Source organism: Macaca fascicularis, chromosome 1 (genome assembly GCF_037993035.2).
Source record: "Macaca fascicularis isolate 582-1 chromosome 1, T2T-MFA8v1.1".
NCBI classification, from domain to species: Eukaryota; Metazoa; Chordata; class Mammalia; order Primates; family Cercopithecidae; genus Macaca; species Macaca fascicularis.
The window spans coordinates 100,116,388-100,141,725 of NC_088375.1; the positions used below are offsets into that span (position 1 = coordinate 100,116,388).

General features: G+C 43.5%; 1 pseudogene; it reads left to right on the plus strand.

Moving 5' to 3' along the window:
* Positions 1–1,367: 1,367 nt before the first annotated feature.
* LOC123571020 (U6 spliceosomal RNA) lies at positions 1,368–1,423 on the plus strand (annotated as a pseudogene).
* The last annotated feature ends 23,915 nt before the right edge of the window (positions 1,424–25,338 follow it).

The window sequence follows — 25,338 nt, forward strand, 5'->3', positions numbered from 1 at the left end:
AGATGAACCTCCTTACATTGAGGTCATGAAAATATTCTCCAATATTAATCTTAACTTTTAGAAGCTTTATATTTTTATTGTAGAAGACAGCACCATAGCTGTAGTGGTGGGAGATTGAATTTGAGGGACATCCTGTGCCTAGGGGCTGGAGGAAGAGAGTATCAGAGCCATCAAGAACAAGGGCATTCACTTAGGGCCCCCTTTCCTCCCCAACTGACAGTCTGAACTCACAGTTCCATCTTCACTTCCCTGCCTCAGCTTTCAGCTTTTTCATTTTCCAGCTAAGATGAGGCGGCTATTCTCTCATGGAGGGACTCGCAGATTGGAATTCAGAGGATGCTGACCACGTGGGCACTGGGGGTGGACTAAAGTAGGTGTCTTTATGCCCTTTTCCTTGACAACCTTCTCCACTGGCTCTTAGACTGTCCATTAGTGCATGTTTGCATATGTCCCTGCATGCATTATTTCTTTAAAATACATGCATAGCCAGGTGCGGTAGCTCACGCCTGTAATCCTAGCACTTTGGGAAGCCGAGGCAGGCGGATCACTTGAGGTCTGGAGTTAGATACCAGTCTTGGGCTCACTGGTGTCAGCAGCAAATCAGATCCCTCACAGTGTCTCTTCTTTCTGTTTCCCAGCACTGCATCAGTGGAGGAGGGTTCTTCCCACAGGGCAAGCCCTGTCAGTGTGGGGACTTCTCTGCCTTTGACTGGAATGGATATGGAGCTCACATTCGGAGGAGCTGCAGTCAGGAGATAATGGTGGCAGCTGTACTCTTGTTCTATAGATGAGAGAGAGCTCTGCAGTGTCGGGGTAAGAACCCATTTTCCAAACCCGGCGATTTGGAGACAGAAAAACCAGAATTCTAACAAGGAGGAGAAGAGACTAAATTACATCAATCTGCAACTCTATGTTTCTTTGAATTCTTTTTTTTTTTTTTTTTTTTTTTTTTTTTTGAGACGGAGTCTCGCTCTGTAGCCCAGGCTGGAGTGCAGTGGCCGGATCTCAGCTCACTGCAAGCTCCGCCTCCCGGGTTCACGCCATTCTCCGGCCTCAGCCTCCCGAGTAGCTGGGACTACAGGCGCCCGCCACCTCGCCCGGCTATTTTTTGTATTTCTTAGTAGAGACGGGGTTTCACCGTGTTAGCCAGGATGGTCTCGATCTCCTGACCTCGTGATCCACCCATCTCGGCCTCCCAAAGTGCTGGGATTACAGGCTTGAGCCACCGCGCCCGGCCTTGAATTCTTTTTATAAATTGGCTGATGTATTGAGAGATTTTTAAAAGAATACCTATGGTTCTGGTGAATTCCACCTTGGATATTCTGGGCCTGTACAGTGGCTAGGAAGAGCCCATTGAATAAAAATAAGTGTTCACTTCAGCAACACATATACTAAAATTGAAACAATACAGAGAAGATTAGCAAAAAGATATAAAAAACTGAAAAATAAAAAGACATTCTGGGCCAGGGATGGTGGCTCATGCCTGTAATCCCAGCACTTTGGGAGGCCGAGGCTGGTGGATTGCCTGAGGTCAGGAGTTTGAGACCAGCCTGGCCAGCATGGCAAAACTTCATCTTTAAAAGAAGTACAAAAATTAGCTAGGCAGTAATGTGTGCCTGTAGTCCCAGCTCCTCAGGAGGCTGAGGTGGAAGGATGGCTTGAGCCAGGGGGGCAGAGGTTGCAGTGAGCCAAGATCTTGCCACTGCACTCCAGCTTGGGTGACAGAGCCAAACTCTATCTCAAAAAAAAAAAAAAAAAAAAAAAAAAAAAAAAGAAAAAGAAAAAGAGAAAGACATTCTGGGTTTGGAATTTCAAGTCTCATCTCTCCCAGAGCACAAGTATGTTCCTGTTTTTAGGAGATCCCTGAACTGGATTTAAGGACAATAGAAAATATTTCATGTTAATTCTTCCTAATGCACCTTTATTAGCTAATTAAATAAAGCCTTCAATATAAACATGTTAAAGAAGATAAACAGGAGATAGAAGGCACAACCACCCATTTCTTTTATTCTTCCAGCTTTAGCAGTCAGGGTAGTCTCCCCAGAGGTGCATGTGCCTGGTCACATATGGAGTCCCAACTCCAGTTGCTTACTAAAAAGGAGAGACGGCCAGGTGTGGTGGCTCACACCTGTAATCCCAGCACTTTGGGAGGCTGAAGCAGGTGAATCATGAGGTCAGGAGTTTGAGACCAGACTAGACAATATGGTGAAACACTGTCTCTACTACAAATACAAAAATTAGCCAGGCGTGGTGGTGTGCACCTGTAGTCCTGGCTACTCAGGAGGCTGAGGTAGGAGAATCGCTTGAACCCAGGAGGTGGGGGTTACAGTGAGCCAAGATCTCAACACTGCACTCCAGCCTGCGTGACAGCAATACTGCGTCTCAAAAACAAACAACAAAAAAAGGGAGAGCCTGGCATTCCAATCAGGTCTCAAACAGGATGCTGACTACAGCATTCCCAGATGGTGAAGAGGGCTCGGATGTTTTATAGTGTTTTTGGTTCCATGCCGTGCGGGGTGGCTCACGAGGTCAAGAGATCAAGACCATCCTGGCCAACATGGTGAAATTAGCCAGGTGTGGTGGCAGGCACCTGTCATCCCAGCTACTGGGGAGGCTGAGGCAGGAGAATCCCTTGAACCTGGGAGGTGGAGGTTGCAGTGAGCTGAGATTGTGCCACTGCACTCCAGCCTGGACAACAGAGAGAGACTGCATCTCACACAAAACAAAACAGACAAAAAAAGTGTTTTGTTCCAAATGCAAAGCTAATCATAACATTTCCCAAACCTGTTACCACATTTTTTCTCCATTGCTCCCTGTGGACTAGAGCATTGGTTCTCAAATGGGATGGGAGGTAGGAGATGTAGGGGTGATTTTACCTCTCAGATAGGGTTGCCAGATTTAGCAAATAAAGATATGGAAGGCCAAATTAAATTTGCATTTCAGATAAACAATTGATAGTATTTTTAGTATGTTTGTCCCACGCAATATTTTACCTGGCAACCCTACATCTAGGGAACATTTGGCAATGTCTGGAGACACTGTAACCAGTGGTGGTGGAGGGCCTGGCAGGAGCGCTACCGAAATCTAGTGAGTAGAGGCTGCAGATGCTGCAAAACACCTTATACTGCACAGGACATCCATGCTCCACAACAAAGAATGATCTGATCTCAAATGCCAGCTATGCTGCCATTGAGAAATAGAGGATTTTGTTTAAATTCTATAGAATGGAAGTCACGAAGCCCTGACAGCTGAAGGCAATAAAGAACTTTTATTTTTTTTTTGAGACGGAGTCTTGCTCTGTCACTCAGGCTGGAGTGCAGTGGCGAGATCTCTGCTCACTGCAACCTCCACCTCCCAGGTTCATGCCATTCTCCTGCCTCAGCCTCCCGAGTAGCTGGGACTACAGGTGCCCACCACCATGCCCAGCTAATTTTTTTGTATTTTTAGTAGAGAAGGGGTTTCACTGTGTTAGCCAAGATGGTCTTGATCTGACCTCGTGATTTCCCTGCTTCAGCCTCCCAAAGTGCTGGTATTACAGGGGTGAGCCACCGCACCTGGCCCAAGAACATTGAGGCATGGTGGCTCACGCCTGTAATCCCAGCACTTTGGGAGGCTGAGGGTGGGTGGATCACCTGAGGTCAGGAGTTCAAGACCAGCCTGGCCAACATGGTGAAACCCCATCTCTATTAAAAATACAAAAAATTAGATGGGTGCGGTGGCAGGCACCTGTAATCCCAGCTACTGGGGAGGCTAAGACAGGAGAATTGCTTGAACCTGGGAAGTGGAGGTTGCAGTGAGCTGAGATTGTGCCACTACACTCCAGGCAGAGCAACAAATAGTGAAACTCCATTAAAAAAAAAAAAAAAAAAAAGATTTAAACAAATGTACCCAGTGGCTTTTTTTGTGTATTTTTTTTTTATAGTTTTCATAAAGGTCTATTTTATTATTCATGGGTAACACATTTAACATTTAAACCCATTTAAATAATGTATAGATGACTGCATGACTGCAATATGCAGCATGGCTGTAACTAGATAGAGAACCAAGTCAACTGAAGACCAGCTAACAAGAAACTAAATATTTAAAATACTAAATATTGAGAAGGGTTCCAAGATGGCTGAATAGGAACAGCTCCGGTCTGCAGCTCCCAGTGTGACTGATGCAGAAGACAGGTGATTTCTGCATTTCCAACTGAGGTACCTGGTTCATCTCACGGGGACTGGTTGGACAGTGGGTGCAGCCCTTGGAGTGTGAGCTGAAGCAGGGCAGGGCATCACCTCACCCGGAAAGCACAAGGGGTCAGGGGATTTCCCTTTCCTAGCCAAGGGAAGCCGTGACAGACTGTAGCTGGAAAATTGGGACACTGCAACCCAAATACTGTGCTTCTCTAATGGTCTTAGCAAATGGCACACCAGGAGATTATATCCTGTGCCTGGCTCAGCAGGTCTCACACCCATGGAGCCTTGCTCACTGTTAGTGCAGCAGTCCGAGATCGAGCTGTGAGGCAGCAGCTTGGCTGGCGGAGAGGCATCCACCATTGCTGAGCCTTGAGTAGGTAAAGAAAGTGGTCAGGAAGCTAGAACTGGGTGGAGCCCACTGCAGCTCAACAAGGCCTGCCTGCCTCTGTAGACCCAACCTCTAGGGGCAGGGCATAGCTGAACAAAAGGCAGCAGAAACTTCTACAGACTTAAACATATATGTCTGACAGCTCTGAAGAGAGCAGTGGTTCTCCCAGCATGGTGTTTGATCTCTGAGAACAGACGGACTGCCCTCTCAAGTGGGTCCTTGACCCCGCAGATAGCCTAACTGGGAGACAGCTCCCAGTAGGGGCCAACTGACACCTCATACAGCTGGGTGCCTCTCTGAGATGAAGGTTCCAGAGAAAGGATCAGGCAGCAATATTTGCTGTTCTGCAATATTTGCTATTCTGAAGCCTCTGCTGGTGATACCCAGGCAAACAGGGTCTAGAGTGGACCTCCAGCAAAATCCAACAGACCTGCAGCTGAGGGATTTTACTGTTAGAAGGAAAACTAACAAACAGAAAAGAATAGCATCAACATCAACAAAAAGGACATCCACACCAAAAGGCCATCTGTAAGTCACCATCATCAAAGACCAAAGGTAGATAAAGCCACAAAGATGGGGAGAAACCAGAGCAGAAAACCTGAAAATTCTAAAAATCAGAGCGCCTCTTCTCCTCCAAAGGATCTCAGCTCCTCTCCAGCAATGGAACAAAGCTGGATGCAGAATGACCTTGATGAGTTGACAGAAGTACGCTTCAGATGATCGGTAATAACAAACTTCTCTGAGCTAAAGGAGGATGTTCGAACCCATCGCAAGGAAGCTAAAAACCTTGAAAAAGGATTAGGCTCATGGCTAACTAGAATCAACAGTGTAGAGAAGACCTTAAATGACCTGATGGAGGTGAAAACCATGGCATGTGAATTACATGATGCATGTACAAGCTTCAGTAACTGATTTGATCAAGTGGAAGAAAGGGTATCAGTGATTGAAGATCAAATTAATGAAATGAACCAAGAAGAGAAGTTTAGAGAAAAAAGAATAAAAAGAAATGAATGGTGCCTCCAAGAAATATGGGACTATGTGAAAAGACTAAATCTACATTTGATTGGTGTACCTGAAAGTGATGGGGAGAATGGAACCAAACTGGAAAACACTGTTCAGGATATTATCCAGGAGAACTTCCCCAACTTAGAAAGGCAGGCCAACATTCAAATTCAGGAAATGAAGAGAACACCACAAAGATACTCCTCGAGAAGAGCAACCTCAAGACACATAATTATCAGATTCACCAAGGTTGAAATGAAGGGAAAAATGTTAAGGGCAGCCAGAGAGAAAGGTCAGGTTGCCCACAAAGGGAAACCCATCAAACTAATAGCGTATCTCTCAGAAGAAACTCTACAAGCTAGAAGAGAGTGGGGGACCAATATTCCACATTCTTAAAGAAAAGAATTTTCAACCCAGAATTTCATATCCAGCCAAACTAAGCTTCATAAGTGAGTGAGAAATAAAATCTTTTACAGACAAGCAAATGCTGAGATATTTTGTCACCACCAAGCCTGCCTTACAAGAGCTCCTGAAGGAAGCAGCAAACATGGAAAGGAACAACTGGTACCAGCCACTGCCAAACATGCCAAATTGTAAAGATCAGCAATGCTAGGAAGAAACTGCATCAACTAATGGGCAAAATAACCAGCTAACATCATAACGACAGGATAAAATTCACACATAATTAACCTTAAATGTAAATATTAACGATATTAACCTTAAATGTAAATGGGCTAAATGCCCTAATTAGAAGACACAGACTGGAAAATTGGATAAAGAGTCAAGACCCATCAGTGTGCTGTATTCAGGAGACCCATTTCACATGCAGAGACACACATAGGCTCAAAATAAAGGGATGGAGGAAGATCTACCAACAAGTGGAAAGCAAAAAAAAGCAGGGATTGCAATTCTATTCTCTGATAAAACAGACTTTAAACCAACAAAGATCTAAAGAGACAAAGAAGGCCATTACATAGTGGTAAAGGCATCAATTCAACAAGAAGAGCTAACTATCCTAAATATATGTGCACCCAATACAGGAGCACCCAAATTCATAAAGCAAGTTCTTAGAGACCTACAAAGAGACTTAGACTCCCACACAATAATAATGGGGGACTTTAGCACCTCACTGTCAACGTTAGACAGATCAATGAGACAGAAGGTTAACAAGGATATCCAGGACTTGAATTGAGCTCTGCACTGAGTGGACCTAACAGACATCTACAGAACTCTCCACCCCAAATCAACAGAATATACATTCTCCTCAGCACCACATCGCACTTATTCCAAAATTGACCACATAGTTAGAAGTAAAGCACTCCTCAGCAAATGTAAAAGAACAGAAATCACAAAAAACTGTCTCTCAGACCACAGTGCAATCAAATTAGAACTCAGGACTAAGAAACTCACTCAAAACTGCACAACTACAAGGAAACTGAACAACCTGCTCCTGAATGACTACTGGGTACATAACGAAATGAAGGCAGAAATAAAGATGTTCTTTAAAACCAGTGAGAACAAAGACACAAGGTACTGGAATCTCTGGGACACATTTAAGGCAGTGTGTAGAGGGAAATGTATAGTGCTAAATGCCCACAAGAGAAAGCAGGAAAGATCTAAAATCTACACCCTAACATCACAATTAAAAGAACTAGAGAAGCAAGAGTAAACACATTCAAAAGCTAGCAGAAGACAAGAAATAACAAAGATCAAAGCAGAACTGAAGGAGATAGAGACACAAAAAACCCTCCAAAAAATCAATGAATCCAGGACCTGGTTTTTTGAAAAGATCAACAAAATTGATAGACCACTAGCAAGACTAATAAAGAAGAAAAGAGAGAAGAATCAAATAGATGCAATAAAAAAATGATAAAGGGGATATCACCACTGATCCCACAGAAATACAAACTACCATCAGAGAATACTATAAACACCTCTACACAAATAAACTAGAAAATCTAGAAGAAATGGATAAATTCCTGGACACATACACCCTCCCAAGACTAAACCAGGAAGAAGTTGAATCCCTGAATAGACCAATAACAGGTTCTGAAATTGAGACAATAATTAATAGCCTGTCAACCAAAAAAAAAAAAAAGTCCAGGTCCAGACGGATTCACAGTTGAATTCTACCAGAGGTACAAAGAGGAGCTGGTACCATTTCTTCTGAAATTATTCCAATCAATAGAAAAAGAGGGAATCCTCCCTAACTCATTTTATGAGGCCAGCATCATCCTGATACCACAGCCTTGCAGAGACACAACAAAACAAGAGAATTTTAGACCAGTATCTCTGATGAGCATCAGTGCAAAAATCCTCAATAAAATACTGGCATTCCGAATCCAGCAGCACATCAAAAAGCTTATCCACCAAGATTAAGTTGGTGTGATCCCTGGGATGCAAGGCTGGTTCAACATATGCAAATCAATAAACGTAATCCATCATATAAACAGAACCAAAGACAAAAACCACAGGATTATTTCAATAGATGCAGAAAAGGCCTTCAATACAATTCAACAGCCCTTCATGCTAAAAACTCTCAATAAACTAGGTATTGATGGAACATATCTCAAAATAGTAAGAGTTATTTATGACAAATCCACAGCCAATATCGTACTGAATTGGCAAAAACTGGAAGCATTTCGTTTGAAAACTGGCACCAGACTGGGGTGCCCTCTCTCATCACTCCTATTCAACATAGTGTTGGAAGTTCTGGTCAGGGCAATCAGGCAAGAGAAAGAAATAAAGTGTATAAAATTAGGAAAAGAGGAAGTCAAATTGTCCCTCTTTGCAGATGACATGATTGTATATTTAGAAAACCCCATCATCTCAGTCCAAAATCTCCTTAAGTTGATAAGCAACTTCAGCAAAGTCTCAGGATACCAAATCAATGTGAAAAATCACAAGCATACCTATACACCAATAATAGACAAACAGAGAGCCAAATCATGAGTGAACTTCCATTCATGGTTGCTACAAAGGAATAAAATACCTAGGAGTCCAACTTACAAGGGATGTGAAGGACCTCTTCAAGGAGAACTACAAACCACTGCTCAATGAAATTAAAGAGGACACAAACAAATGGAAGACCATTCCAAGACTTTCTTCACAGGATTGGAAAAAACTACTTTAAATTTCATATGGAACCAAAAAAAAAAAAAAAAAAAAAAAAAAAAAAAAAAAAAGGCTGCATTGCCAAGACAATCCTAAGCCAAAAGAACAAAGCTGGAGGCATCACACTACCTGACTTCAAACTATACTACAAGGCTACAGTAATCAAAACAGCATGGTACTGGTACCAAAACAGAGATATAGACCAATGGAACAAAACGGAGCCCTCAGAAATAACATCACACATCTACAACCATCTGATCTTTGAGAAACCTGATAAAAACAAGAAATGGGGAAAGGGTTCCCTATTTAATAAATGGTGCTGGCCATTCAGAGGGGTCTGAGTAGGAGGGTAACCTGATTTAGCAGGATGACTTTGGCTGTGGTGAGGATATATTGAAGACTGCCAAGAGCAGAAGCCGAGAGACCAAAGAGGAGACTTGCAGCCAGCCAGGGGATGCTAGTGGCTTAGATAAGGATGAAAGCAGTAGAGGTGTGAATGGTGGTCAGGTTAGATTATTTTGAAGGTGAGGCTGACTTACTCATTCACTTACTCCTATTTTTAAGTGATAGCTTTTTCTTTTAGATGGAGTCTTGCTCTGTCGCCCAGGCTGGAGTGAAGTGGCATGATCTTGGCTTGGCTCACTGCAAGCTCTGCCTCCCGGGTTCATGCCATTCTCCTGCCTCACCCTCCCGAGGTAGCTGGGACTACAGGCGACCGCCACCAAGTCTGGCTAAATTTTTGTATTTTTAATAGAGACAGAGTTTCACTCCACAGGTGATCCACCTGCCTCGGTTTCCCAAAGTGTTGGGATTACAGGCGTGAGCCACTGTGCCTGGCCCATACCTTTTTTTTTTTTTTTTTTTTTTTTTTTTGAGACAGTTTCACTTCTGTCCTCCAGGCTGAAGTGCAAAGTTGCAATCTTGGCTCACTGCAACCTCCACCTCCTGGGTACAAGCGTTTCTCCTGCCTCAGCCTCCCAAGGTAGCCGGGACTACAGGCACCTGCCACCACGCCCGGCTAAGTTTTTGTATTTTTGGTAGAGATGGGGTTTCACCATGTTGGTCAGGCTGGTATCGAGTTCCTGACCTCAGGTGATCCACTCGCCTTGGCCTCCCAAAGTGCTGGGATTACAGGCGTGAGCCACTGTGCCTGGCCCTAAGTGATATCTGATATATAACCCTCCAAATCATTATTAAACCTTCTTCTCTTTTCTTAAAATTGAATTAATTAATTAATTTATTTATTTTGAGATGGAGCCTCACTCTGTCAACCAGGCTGGAGTGCAGTGGTGTGATCTCAGCTCACTGCAACCTCAGCCTCCCAGGTTCAAGCGAGTCTCCTGCCTCAGCCTCCTGAGTAGCTGGGATTACAGACACCCACCACTGCGCTCAGCTAATTTTCATATTTTTAGTAGAGATGGTGTTTCACCATATTGGCCAAGCTAATCTCAAGTTCCTGACCTTGCGATCCGCCCGCCTCTGCCTCCCAAAGTGCTGGAATTACAGGCTTGAGCCACTGTGCCCAGCCTTATTTATTTATTTTCGAGATGGAGTCTCCCTCTGTTGCCCAAGCTGGAGTGCAGTGGCACAATCTCAGCTCACTGTGAACCTCCGCCTCCTGGGTTCAAGCAATTCTCCTGTCTTGGCCTCCCAAGTTGCTGGGATTACAGGTGCCCACCATCACACCTGGCTAATTTTTGTATTTTTAGTAGAGATGGGGTTTTACCATGTTGGTCAGGCTGATCTCGAACTTCTAACCTCAAGTTATCCTCTGGTCTTGGCGCCACCACGCCTGGCCTAAAATTTTATTTAAAAAATTTTTTTTGTAGAGATGGGGTCTCTATTAACTCAAATTAAATTTAAAAGAGTTTAATTGAGCAGTGAATGATTCATGAGTCTGTTTCCCAGACTGGTCTCATACTCCTGGGCTCAAGTAATCCTCCTGCCTTGGCCTACCAGAGTGTTGGGACTACAGGTGCCCAGGCCCTTCTTTCTCTTTGTGTGACATAATCTTAAATTTCATCCCTTGTTAAATCAAGTTTAGTCTATAGCTGCCTCCTTGCATACTTTATTTTGGCCTAAAGGTTTCTCTGTACATCACGAACTATGGCCTAAATGGAAGTATAAACAACCTGTAGTCTACTCTTGTGCCAATCACTAAGTTTTGGTCAATCAAATGTGGCTAAATGTTCAAATTAGGCAAATGCCAAGCTATAACCAATGCAGCTGTTTCTGTACATCACTTTGATTTTCCATATGTCACCTTCCTTTTTCTGTTCATGAATCTTCCACCATGTGGCTCTGCTGGAGTCTCTGAGTCTACCTGGCTCAGAAGGCTGCCCTTCAATCATTCACTGCTCAATTAAACTCTTTTAAATTTAATTTGGCTGAAGTTTTTCTTTTATCAGATGGTGTCAGAAGTGGGATCTGAAGTACAACTTCTCACAACCCCCAGGAATGCTGAGTGACCAAGCAGGGATCGTGGGTAAGTTCTCTCTCAGAATCTCTCAGATTCCGAAGCTCCATAGATTTGTGTTTTGAGTTGTCTGAATTCTCTGGGCAAATTTCTGATCCAAACTTGGTTTGAAAGTATAACAGAAGACTGGGTCCAGACCAGATTGGATTCAGTAATGAACTGATTAACTGGCTTGGATCTAGTTAGAAGCCTCTTACATTTGACTGGGTCAGAAAGAAACGGGTAGTAAATGGCAGTATTCAGGGGTGTAAAACTTGGCTTTCAGAAATTTGCATGGATTTTTGTGTTTGACCCCTTTGCTTTTCTTGTCTGGCTCTGTTGCACAGGTTGAAATGCAGTGACACACACTCCAGTGGCTTGCAGTGAACCTGCCTCCCAGACTCAAGGGATTCTCCTGCCTCAGCCTCTTGAGTAGCTGGGATTACAGGCACCCACCACCACACGTGGCTAATTTTTGTATTTTTGTAGAGATGGGGTTTCATTATGTTGGTCAGGCTGGTCTCAAACTCCTGATCTTAGGCAATCTGCCTGCCTCAACCTCCCAAAGTGCTGGAGTTACAGGCGTGGGTGACTTGAGAGACCAGGTGTGCAGCTTGACCTCTTAACTCGGAGTTTTATAGGCTGGCATACTTCTGGGATCTTGTCTTACTTCTCCCCGAACCTGAGATCTTACTGGGAAGCTGCTGATTAGTTTCAGGTGTTTTGTGTCTATTAGGAGACTGCTGTTCCCTGGCACCAGCTGTGAACAATTACTACTTTAACGAAACAGTTAACAACTGCCTGACCATCACCTGATGGTCGCCCAACACTCCTAGTGTGTCCGGAATTGGTGGGTTCTTGGTCTCACTGACTTCAAGAATGAAGCTGCGGACCCTCATGGTGAGTGTTCTTAAAGATGGTGTGTCTGGAGTTTGTTCCTTCTGATGTTCGGACGTGTCTGGAGTTTCTTCCTTCTGGTGGGTTTGTGGTCTTGCTGGCTTCAGGAGTGCAGCTGCAGACCTTCATGGTGAGTGTTGCAGTTCATAAAAGCCGTGCGTCTGGAGTTGCTCATTCCTCCCGGTGGGTTCACGGTCTTGCTGGCTTCAGGAGTGAAGCTGCAGACCTTCCTGGTGAGTGTTACAGGTCATAAGGGTGGCACAGACCCAAAGCATGAGCAGCAGCAAGATTTATTGCGAAAAGCAAAAGAACAAACTTTCCACAGCGTGCAAGGGGACCCCAGGCGGTTGCCACTGCTGGATAGGGCAGTCTGCTTGTATTCCCTCATCTGACCCCACTCACATCCTGCGGATGGGTCCATTTTACAGAGAGCTGATTGGTCCATTTTACAGGTAGCTGATTGGTCCGTTTTACAGAGAGCTGATTGGTCCGTTTTGACAGAGTGCTGATTGGTGCATATACAATCCTTTAGCTAGACACAAAAGTTCTCCAAGTCCTCACTAGATTAGCTAGACACAGAGCACTGATTGGTGCATTTACAATCCTTTCCCTAGACATAAAATTCTCCAAGTCCCCACCCCACTCAGGAGCCCAGCTGGCTTGCCTAGTGGATCCTGCCAGTACCGTGCTGTGCGCCCGCACTCCTCAGCCCTTCCAGGGTGGATGGGACCGGGTGCCTAGGAGCAGGGGGTGGTGCCCATCAGGGAGGCTTGGGCCTCATGGGAGCCCACAGGTGACAGGGTGGTTCGGGCATGGCGAGCTGCAGGTCTCGAGCCCTGCCCTGAGGGGCAGGGTGCAGGGGGGCACGGCTGAGGCCCCTGAGAATCTGAGAGCGGCACTGGCCAGCCGGCACTGCTGGGGGATCCAACACATCCTCTGCAGCTGCTGGCCGGGGTGCTAACCCCCTCACTGCCCAGGGCCGGTGGCACCAGCTGGCTGCTCTGAGTGTGGGGCCTGCCAAGCCCACGCCCACCTGGAACGCACGCTGGCCCGCGAGTGCCTTGTAGCTTTCCCACCCACACCTCTTCCTCCATACCTCCCCGCAAGCAGAGAGAGCCGGCTCTGGCCTTGGCCAGCCCAGAGAGGGGCTTCCACAGTGCAGCAGCGGGCTGAAGGGCTCCTCAAGCATGGCCGGAGTGGGTGCCTAGGCCCAGGAGGCACAGAGAGTGAGCGAGGGCTGCCAGCATGCTGTCACCTTTCACTAGTGTGTGTGCGTGTGTGTGTGTCTGTGTGTATGTGTATGTGTGTGTGTCTGTGTGTGGGGAGCCCTCTCCTGCCCTGCTCATACCTAACTAGCTACCCACTGTTGCAACACTTTTTGGTTTGATATCTGTGTGATGTTTGCCATTTATTGATTCTCTTTCCCTCCATGAACAACTTCTGACTTCCTGTCTTGAATTTTCTTTTCTCTGAGCACTGGGAATGTTGCCTTTGGTAAAGTTCAAAGGTAAGAAATATTTGCTGCTTGTTCTGGCTATAGTCTTATAATAAGATATTTGGTTCAAAGTCAACTTAATTAAAAGCAGATATTTGAGCTATAGGTATATTGACAAGACATATATATATATATATGTATATATATAATATATTTTTATATATTATTTTTTGTTGTTATTTTTTTTGTTTGTTTGTTTTTTTCTTTCTCTTTCTGGATCTTCTGGATCTTGTTTTTCTGGGGAAAAAAAAGATTTTTATCTGTTCAGACAACTGAATTGATTTTCTCCATTTTGTCTTCTTGCCACTCTTGATGCACACATGAGAGGACCTAAGATCATTTCTTTCTTTTTTTTTTGGGAAGGAATTTAATGCCCAGGCTGGAGTGCGATGGTGCGATCTTGGCTCACTGCAACCTCTGACTCCCAGGTTTAAGCAATTCTTGTGCCTCAGCCTCCCAAATAGCTGGGATTACAGGCATGTGCTACCACGCCTGGCTAATTTTTGTATTTAGTAGAGACGGGGTTTCACTATGTTGGTCAGTCTGGTCTCAACCTCCTGACCTCAGGTGATCCACCTGCCTGAGTCTCTCAAAGTGCTGGGATTACAGGCATGCATCACCATGCCTGGACAGATTTAAGATAATTTCTTTTTTGTTTTATTTTGTTTTTTTTTAGATGGAGTCTTGCTCTGTCGCCCAGGCTGGAGTGCAGTGGTGTGATCTCGGTTCACTACAACCTCTGCCTTGTGGGTTCAAGTGATTCTTGTGCCTCAGCCCCCTGAGTAGTTGGGACTACAGGCATGCACCACCACACCCAGCTAATTTTTGTATTTTCAGTAGAGACAGGGGTTTCACCAGGTTGGCCAGGATGGTCTTGAGCTCCTGACCTTGTGATCTGCCCTCCTCGGCCTCCCAAAATGCTGGGATTACAGGTGTGAAGACCTAAGATAATTTCTAACAGCCCAGACTCCTTGGGAAAATCGGAGGAAGTGCCACAGACCCCATTTTGGGAAAAATCTTTTTTCCTCATGAAACCCCAGGAATTGAAAGTAGATAAATCCCTTGTATTAGTCCATTTTCATGCTGCTGATAAAGACATACCTGAGACTGGACAATTTACAAAAGAAAGAGGTTTATTGGACTTACAGTTCCACATGACTGGGGAGGCCTCACAATCAAGGCGGAAGGCAAGGAGAAACAAGTCACATCTTATGTGGATGGCAGCAGGCAAAGACAGAATGAGAGCCAAGCAAAATGGCTTTCCCCTTATCAAACCATCAGATCTCATGAGACTTATTCACTATCATGAGAACAGCATGGGAAAGACCTGTCTGCACGATTCAATTACCTTCCACTGGGTCCCTCCCACACCACATGGGAATTCAAGATGATATTTGGGTGAGGACAGAGCCAAAACATACCATTCCTCTCAAAACCTAAAGCTAAATACACTAGCCTAGGAGCTTGGCGTCCCAGGCTCCACACCTAGTTGGGTGTCCTTCTACCCCCACTGAAAGGTAAGACTCCCATGGGGGATGAACTGATCAAAAATGGGTTGATTGGCTTTGGGTTGCTTTGCAATGAAATGTACAGTAAAATCATTGCACTGTCTTGTTCCACACCATTTCTCTTTTGGGGATCCAGAATCCGGCATAAAAATGGGACCCTGAATTTTTGGAGATCTGTTTGCTTTCCATCTGTGCCTGCTTATTAGGCCCTAGAAATTGCATGTTTTCCTAGCCCTGTTCCTCAAAGGACTCCACCCTGAATCCAGTAATCCAATTAAGAATCTCAAAAACTGACAAATGAAAAATCTTACAACTACTGGATCTTCTTCTGTCTATATATTTATGTGTTGTGTGTGATGTTTATATGAAAAAGTTCTGATTAATTGGGCTAATAAGAAGCACTTAAATCAAATATTTTGTCAGAAAAATTGTTTTCATCTGTTTTCATGCTGCTGATAAAGACATACCTGAGATTGGATAATTTATAAAGAAAGGCTGGACGTGGTGGCTTACACCTGTAATCCTAGCACTTTGGGAGGCCAAGGCAGGTGAATTACCTGAGATCAGGAGTTTGAAACCAGCCTGGCCAATATGGTGAAGCCCCATCTCTTCTAAAAATACAAAAACTAGCTGGACACGGTGGTACATGCCTGTAATCCCAGCTGCTCGGGAGACTGAGACAGGAGAATTGTTTGAATCCAGGAGGCAGAGGTGAGCCAAATTGTGCCACTTCACTCCAGCTTGGGTGAAAGAGATGAGACTTTGTCTCAAAAAAAAAAAAATTATAAAGAAAAAGATGTTTAATGGACTCACAGTTTCACATGGTTGGGGAGGCCTCACAATCGTGGCAGAAGGTGAAAGGCACATCTTACATGGCAGTGGGCAATAGAGAATGAGAATAAAGTGATAGGGTTTCCCGTTATACAACCATCAGATCTTGTGAGACATATTCACTACCATGAGAACAGTGTGGGGGAAACTGCCCCCATAATTCAATTATCTCCCACTGAGTTCCTCCCACAACACATGGGAATTATGGGAGCTACAATTCAATTGCGATTTGGGTGGGGACAAGCCAAGCCATATCATTTCACCCCTGGCCCCTCGCAAATCTCATGTCTTCAGATTTCAAAATCAATCATGCCTTCCCATCAGTGCCCCAAAGTCTTGAGTCATTTTAGCATTAACTCAAAATTCCACAGCCCAAAGTCTCATCTGAGACAAGGCATGTCCCTTCCACCTATGAGCCTGTAAAATCAAAACCAAGTTAGTTACTTTCTAGCTACAATGGGGGTACAGGCATTGGATTAGTACACCCATTCCAAATTGGAGAAATTGGCTAAAAAGAAGGGGCTAAAAGCCCCATGCAATTCCAAAATCCAGCAGGGCAGTCGAATCTTAAAGCACCAAATGATCTCCTTTGACTTTGTGTCTCAAATCCAGGTCATGCTGATGCAAGAGGTGAGTTCTTATGGTCTTGGGCAGCTATGTCCTTGTGGCTTTACAGGGTACAGCCTCCTTCCTGGCTGTTTTCACAGGCTGGTGTTGAGTGCCTGTGGCTTTTCCAGGTGGATGGTGAAAGCTGCTGGTGGATCTACCATTCTGGGGTCTGGAGGATGGTGGCTCTCTTCTCACAGGTCCACTAAGCAGTGCCCCAGTGGGGACTTTGTGTGCAGGCTTCAACCCCACATTTCCCTTCCCTAGCAGAGATGCTCCATAAGGACCTCACCCTGGCAGCAAACTTTTGCCTGAACATCCAGGTGTTTTTGTACATCCTCTGAAATCTACATGGAGGTTCCCAAACCTCAATTCTTGACTTCTGTACATCTGCAGGCTCAACACCACATGGAAGTTGCCAAGGATTGGGGCTTACACTCTCTGAAATCATGGCCTGAGCTGTACCTTGGCACATTTAGGCATGGCTAGAGTGGCTGGGATGCAGGGCACCAAGCCTCTAGACTGCACACACCAAGCCTCTAGACTGCACCCTGTGTCCTGCCCATGAAACCATTGTTTCCTCCTAGGCCTTAGGGCCTGTGATGGGAGGGGCTGCTTCAAAGCTCTCTGACATGCTCTGGAGATATTTTCCCTGTTGTCTTGGTGATGAACATGTGGCTCCTGATTACTTAGACCAATTTCTGCAGCTGGCTTGAATTTCTCCTCAGAAAATGGGTTTTTCTTTCCTTTTCTTTTTTGAGATGGAGTCTCAGTCTTGTCGCCCAGGCTGGAGTGCAGTGATGCAATCTTGGCTCACTGCAACCTCCACCTCCTGGGTTCAAGGAATTCTCCTGCCTCAGCCTCCCAAGTAGCTGAGACTACAGGTGCATGCCACCACAACTGGCTAATTTCTTTTGTATTTTAGTAGAGATGGGGTTTCACCATGTTGAACAGGCTGGTCTCAAACTCCTGAGCTCAGGCAATCAGCCCAGCTGGGCCTCCCAAAGTGTTAGGATTACAGGCATGAGCCACTGTGCCTGGCCAGGTTTTTCTTTTCTATTAGATCGTTGGGCTGCAAACTTTCTGAACTTTTAGGCTCTGTTTCCCTTTTAAAATTGAATGTTTTTAACAGCACCCAAGTTACTTCTTGAATGCTTCACTGCTTAGAAATTTCTTCCACCAGATACCCTAAATCATCTCCCTCAAATTCAAAGTTCCACAAATCTCTAGGTCAGGGGAAAAATGCTGCCAGTCTCTTTGCTAAACGTAACAAGAATCACCTTTACTCTAGTTCCCAACAAGTTCCTCATCTCCATCTGACACCACCTCAGCCTGGGTTTCGTTGTCCATCCATGTCATTATCAGTATTTTGGTCAAAGCCATTCAACAAGTCTCTAGGAAGTTCCAAACTTTCTCACATTTTCCTGTCGTCTTCTGAGCCCTCCAAACTGTTCCAGCCTCTGCCTGCTATGCAGTTCCAAAGTCGTTTTCACATTTTTGGGTATCTTTACAGCAGTGCCCTGCTCCTGGTTCAATTTACTATATTAGTTCATTTTTACATTGCTGATAAAGACATACCCAAGACTGGGTAATTTGTAAAGAAAAAGAGGTTTAATGGACTCACAGTTCTGCGTGGCTGGGGAGGCCTCATAATCATGGCAGAAGGTGAAAGGCATGTCTTACATGGTGGTGGACAAGGACAAAATGAAAGGGGTTTTCCCTCATAAAACCATCAGATCTCATGAGATATATTCACTACCATGAGAACATTATGGGGGAAACCACCTCCATGATTCAGTTATTTCCCACCTAGTCCCTCCTATAGCACATGGGATTTATGGGAGCTACAATTCAAGATAAGATTTGGGTGGGGACACAGCTGAACCATATCAAAAATAAAAACTGTAATTAATGCCTTTTAGTTAATGTAACTTTGAGAAATGAAGAGTTTTAAATATTATTGGTAAAATAAAGCTGTTTGGTCTAAATTATGCAGGTCAGGTATTAGGTTTGCTAAATGCTTTAAGGTCATAAACTGCTTTGTCTTCTGAAAATTGTTCAACTTACTTGCTTTGGAGCCATTACATTCTAGGTAAGCCCTGGGGACATGTGGAATTAGCCATGCCCCCTGGCTATGCTGGAATAAATGAGACTTTATCTGCATTTCTTTCTGGTGTCCTAGGCTCCACACCTAGTACATAATTAAAATAACTTACCAGGTTTTTCACCAAAGATAAAAATTGCTAAGAGTTAACATTGTATGACATAATTGAGACTACTGAAAAAACAGTTTTACATGCAAGGTGTGTGAGGAAAGTAAAATGCAATTTTGGCAAAAGATTATAAGAAGGCATGGGAATGTGGGGTTTTGTGTATGCCTAAATTAAACGATTAAAGGATTGTTTTAAGTTAGATAGGATAAAACTTGAGCAAGTTGTGGAAGGTTTATAAAACATTAATATTGTAAAAGAAATTCTGTGTGGGAACATATCAGCTAAATTTAAAGGGGTATTATTTGATTTTTCCATAAATTGAACATTGGAATAAGCACAACAGGGTTTTCTTAGGAACTGATCTGCTCTTTAACAAAAATTTGTAAAGGGTTTTAAGAGGCTTATGAGACTCTAACGTTATGGTCAAATGGATTAAGATTAGATAGATTTGTCTATAAGGTTTTATTAAAAATTGATGTTGACATTAATAGTACACTCATGCAAGGGTGAAATTTGACTTTCTCACACATCTGTGCACTTATGTTTATTGCAGCACTATTTACAATAGCAAATACTTAGAACCAACCCAAATGCCCTTCAGTGATAGACTGGATAAAGAAAATGTGGCACATATACACCATAGAATACTATGCAGCCATAAAAAAGAATGAGTTTGTGTTCTTTACAGGGACATGGATGAAGCTGGAAACCATCATCCTCAGCAAACTAACACAGGAACAGAAAACAAAACACTGCATGTTCTTACTCATAAGTGGGAGCTGAACAATGAGAACACATGGACAGAGAGAGGGGAACGTCACACACCAGGGTCTGTTGGGGGGTGGGGGAAAAAGGGAGGGACAGCATTAGGACAAATACCTAATACATGCGTGGCTTAAAACCGAGATGATGGCTTGATAGGTGCAGCAAACCACCATGGCACATGTATAACTATGTAATAAATCTGCACATTCAACACATGTATCCCAGAATTTAAAATAAAAAATTAAAGAAATAAAAGAAACTTGGCTTTTCTCTTGAGTAAGATTTTCATGTATATTAAAGAATAATGAAAGTTTTTTTTTTTTTTTTTTTTTTTTTTTTTGGGAGATGGGGTCTTGCTTTGTCACCCAGGCTGGAGTGCAGTGGCACAATCTCAGCTCTCTGCAATCTCTGCCTCCCAGGTTCAAGCAATTTTCCTGCCTTGGCCTCCCGAGTAGCTGGGATTAGAGGTGTGTGCCACCACATTTGGCTAATTTTTGTATTTTAGTAGAGACGGGGTTTCACTGTGTTGCCCAGGCTGGTCTTGAACTCCTGAGCTCAGGCAATCCACCCACCTCAGCTTCCCAAAGTACTGGGATTACAGGTGTGAGACACCACGGCTGGCCATGAAAGATTTTTGTTTGTCTTTTGAATAAACTATAGGAAAGGGAAGGGAAAGGCAAGACACAGAGTTTGGGGAACTAAATCTTCCCTCTATCAATGAGTAGAGGTTTTTGCCTTTTAAAAATTGTTGAGTTATCATTTTGGCAAAATGAATGACTTATAGTGACCTTGATATGGTTTGGCTCTGTGTCCCCACCCAAATCTCATCTTGTAGCTCCCATAATTCCCACCCACGTGTGGTGGGAGGGACTGGATGGGAAGTAATTGAATCATGTGGGCCGTTCTTTTCTGTGCTGTTCTTGTGTTAGTGAATAAGTCTCATGACATCTGTTGGCTTTAAAAACGGGAGTTTAATTCCAGCATTTTGGGAGACCAAGGCAGGTGGATCACGAGGTCAGGAGTTTGAGACCAGCCTAGCCAAGATGGTAAAACCCTGTCTCTACCAAACATACAAAAATTAGTTGGGAGTGGTGGAGGGCATCTGTAATCCCAGCTACTCAGGAGGCTGAGGCAGGAAAATCACCTGAACCTGGAAGGCAGAGGTTGCAGTGAGTTGAGATCATGCCACTGCACTCTAGCTTGGGTGGGAGAGCAAGACTCTGTCTCAAAACATACAAAAATTAGTTGGGAGTGGTGGAGGGCATCTGTAATCCCAGCTACTCAGGAGGCTGAGGCAGGAAAATCACCTGAACCTGGAAGGCAGAGGTTGCAGTGAGTTGAGATCATGCCACTGCACTCTAGCTTGGGTGGGAGAGCAAGACTCTGTCTCAAAACAACAACAACAAAAACAGCAACAAAACCAAAAACAAAACAAAACAAAACAAAAAAAAGGGGAGTTCACCTGCACAAGTTCTCTGTCTTTGCCTGCTGCCATCCATGTAAAATGTGACTTGCTCTTCCTTGCCTTCTGCCATGATTGTGAGACTTCCTCAGCTACATGGAAATGTGGGTTCTCCATTAAACCTCTTTCCTTTGTAAAGTGCCCAGTCTCAGGTATGTCTTTATCAGCAGTGTGAAAATGGATAAATACAGACGTCTTTTTTAACCTCTAACTTTGGGATGCTATAGAGTACCCCTGAAGCATCCAAAAGAGAGGAAAACAGAATTGTTTAGTTACATGGGAAGCATTGTTAAAACAAGAAATAATGTCTATCTTTCTTCATCTTATATTTTAGTGAATGTTATTAATACATGTTCCCAATTCATATGGGGTTTCTAAAATTCTAATATGTCTGAGTAAATGCTATCAATAATAATTATGGCTATTATATTAAGATATTGTAGACCACAGAAATTTCCTTGTCAATTTTGTCTTTAAGACAATTTAAAGTCATTTCCATAGTTAATTGCTTAATTCTGATGCAGTTTCTGAAAGCTTCATAAGCAGGCAAAATCCTAGAATATAGTGTCTTTTAGGAGGTTTGTGAAAGGATGAAAGGAGCCTGAAAAGCACTCTTGAATACAGGTTTCTGATGACTTTAGAATCATATCATTTGGACTGAGTAAGAATTCCTGGAACTTTAATGAAAAGATTGACTGGTTTATAAAATTGCTAACCCAAGTAGAACAAAAAATATTTGAAAACCAAGAGACTACTTTGTCAGATTTTCATGCTAAATCAGCCAATACTGAAATAGTTTAAATATATAATTTGAATGAATTCCATGATCTAAGTCAAATTACTTACGATAACCCATCAGTTATCAGTGCTATGCCCCTAAATTGGAAAAACAACTAGTATTCAAGAGGATGTAAGTCCAGTTAAGCTTGCACTCACGGAGAACGGGGACGTCTGCCTTGTCCTTTCTGAGTCCTTAAAGCTTTTGTTATTAAAAGCTCTTCATTCTATGACTCATTATGGAAAAGATAAAATGATCCAAATTGAATACATATTGGTGTGGTGTCTTGTAAATTGCTAAAATAGTTTATGACCAATATTTGGTTTGTCAAACCCACATCCCGGAAGACAATCAAAGCTTCAAGTACATTCTGCTACCTGATGGGCCATTTAAACATTTATAGAGAGAATTCGTTCAATTGTCATTTTCAATGCATGTTTCCTGGTTGTATAAGAGCTTTCCCACGGAAGAATGCTGATATTCTAACAGTAGATTGTTATGCCACTGGTAAAGAAAGCCTTTTATGAGGACAATCAAACCCTTCAAATTCTAAAACCTGAAGACTGGATGTTCTGAGAACAATAGAGAAAGACTGCCCTTGCCTTTCACACTGGAGCAAAACTTTGGGACTACGAATCTCAGGTTCACAATCTCGCAACTGAGAAGGGTCCCTCCACACACTTGTAGAGCCATTGGAAAGCTTAAGGTAAAGCTAATCAGGGAAGTTTCTCCCCAGAAGAAGATGGCATGCTTGATGTGAACAGCTTTTTCCTAAGACCACAGATCCAGACCTCTCTACTATCATGTGACTCGTTGAATATTTTTTCCCCTTGCTTATGCCTCTATGAACAACAGAAGTGAAAAGAGCAGCTGGGCATGGTGGCTCATGCCTGTAATCCCAGCACTTTGGGAGGCCAAGGAGGGCAGATCACTTGAGGTCAGGAGTTCAAGACTAGCCTTACTAACATGGTGAAACCCTGTCTCTACTAAAAATACAAAAACTAGCCAGGTGTGGTGACACATGCCTGTAGTCGCAGCTACTCAGGAGGCTGAGGCAGGAGAATCACTTGAACCCAGGATACAGAGGTTGCAGTGAGCCGAGATCATGCCATTGCATTCCAGTCTGGAATGGTGACAGAGCAAGACTCTGTCTAAAAAAAAAAAAAAAAAAAAAAAAAAAAGGATCTGTTAGTATACTCTTACCTGTGAAGGATTTTGTAGTGAGCCTTATACATGGATGACCTTATACCTTGAAAGATGGAAGGTGAAGGCCCAATGTAGGTGAGAAATTTTAGTGGCATATATGTTACTTCATAATCAGTCAGAAACAGAACTTTGGTTCACCTATCCCCTCTTAATCTACATCATGGGTTAAAGAGAACATTGCCAGGAGGTCTTCACTCTTCTAGAAAAGGGCTCATTCATTAGGTCCTTTTTTCCATGGTTTGGAGTAAAAGAGGCATTGATTAGAAATGTATCCCTCATGATAGGCTCTACAGAAGATTCTACTGTAACAGATATGATTACACAACAGACTTCAAATTATCTCATGAAAGTTATGCTAAGTAATAGAATTGCTTTAGATTACTTACTGGCTAAACAGAGAAATACCTGTGCAACTGCTGACACTTTGTAGCCTAAGGAGAAATACCTTGTCTTGGGTATGATAGAGATTCAGTTGTAGGGGATTAATGAAGAGGCTGCTTAGTTAAGCAAGTAGACTGTATATCTAGCTCATTTTTTGATCTATTTGATTTTAGGAGTTGGTTTATGGGGACCCTGAGTAAAGAACGTACTGCAAACTCTTGGTATTATCCTCATGATTGTCATAAGAGTAGTCTCCCTGGTGTGCTGTATTCTCTCAAAAGTTTTAAATGTTTGCATGCAGCCATCACTAAAATGTCAAATGGTCTTGCTTCAACGGAATGACAAGGGCTCAAAGAAATGTGTGACCACAGGCCAGGCATGGTGGCTCATGCTTGTAATCCCAGCACTTTGGGAGGCCAAGGCGGGCAGATGCCTTGAGCCCAGGAGTTCGAGACCAGCCTGGGCAACATGGCAAAACCCCGTCTCTACAAAAAGTACAAAAATTAGCTGGGTGTGGTGGTGCACACCTGTAGTCCCAGTTACTCAGGAGGCAGAAGTGGGAGGATCACTTGAGCCTAGGAGGTGGAGGTTGAAATGAGCCGAGATCGCTCCACTGCACTCCAGCCTGGGTGACAGAGTAAGACCCTCTCTCAAAAAAAAAAAAAAAAAAAAAAAAAAAAAAAAAAAAAAATGTGTGACCACGAGGGCGCCGTAACCTGTGAATGACATACTGATACTGGAAATCCAAAATGATGGCAACTGAGAGTGATGCTAAGTTTTGATCCCACCTAAGCGAGGACCAAATGGGGAAATTTTTAAACAACATTATGGAAAGCCATTGTTTTGGACTGAACTCATGCACTAGGCCCAAACAGACCAGACCAAAGCAAAATGGAGTAACTGTTCTAAATGTGACATAATCAAATTAAGACTTTAAGGAAACACATAGATCCCAGAAGAGACCAGGTTTTGTTTTTTCTCCTATAAACAGGACGTCTCAGCATAAGGAAGTACCCTCTACCCTAATCCTTAAAAACCCCCAAAGTCCTTGTTCCCAACTTGCAAAACCTACTGTTCTACTGTTTCCCAGTGGGTCTCAAGACCAAATAAGCACTTTTACGATGGTGATTGTGGCATCAATGACTAACGTTTCAGTAAATGTCTCAAAATTGAGAGGATGACTAAAACGGGGGAATTGTTAAATCAAGTTTAGCTTAAAGCAGCTTCCTTACATATTTTAAGTTCAGCTTAAAGGTTACATTATGAGCTATAGCCTAAATGGAAATGTAAACAAACTGTAGTCTATTCTTGTGCCAATCACTAAGTTTTGACCAATCAAATGTGGCTAAATGTTTGCCGTGCTGTAACCAATGCAGCTGTTTTTGTACCTCACTTCCATTTTCTGTATGTCACTTTCCTTTTCTGTCAGTAAATCTTTCACCATGTGGCTGGGCTGGAGTCTCTGAGCCTACTCTGGTTTGGGAGGCTGCCAGTTTCGGGAACCGTTCATTGCTCAATTAAACTTTAGAAGATTTAATTCAGGCCGGGCACAGTGGCTCACACCTGTAATCTCAGCACTTTGGGAGGCTGAGGCGGATGGATCATTTGAGGTCAGGAGTTCAAGACCAGCATGGCCAACATGGTGAATCCTTGTCTCTACTAAAAATACAAAAATTAGCTGGTCATGGTGGTAGGTGCCTGTAATCTCAGCTATTTGGAAGGCTGAGACAGGAGAATTGCTTGAACCCCAGAGTTGGTGGTTGCAGTGAGCCAAGATTGTGCCACTGCACTACAGCCTGGCCAATGGAGTGAGAAAAAAAAAGTAATTTGGCTGACTTTCTTTTAAAATCACCCTTCTGCCCATATTTCTTAATTTTTTTTTTTTTTTTTTTTTGAGACGGAGTCTCGCTTTGCCGCCCAGGCTGGAGTGCAGTGGCCGGATCTCAGCTCACTGCAAGCTCTGCCTCCTGGGTTTACGGCATTCTTCTGCCTCAGCCTCCCAAGTAGCTGGGACTATAGGTGCCGCCACCACGCCCGGCTAGTTTTTTTGTATTTTTTA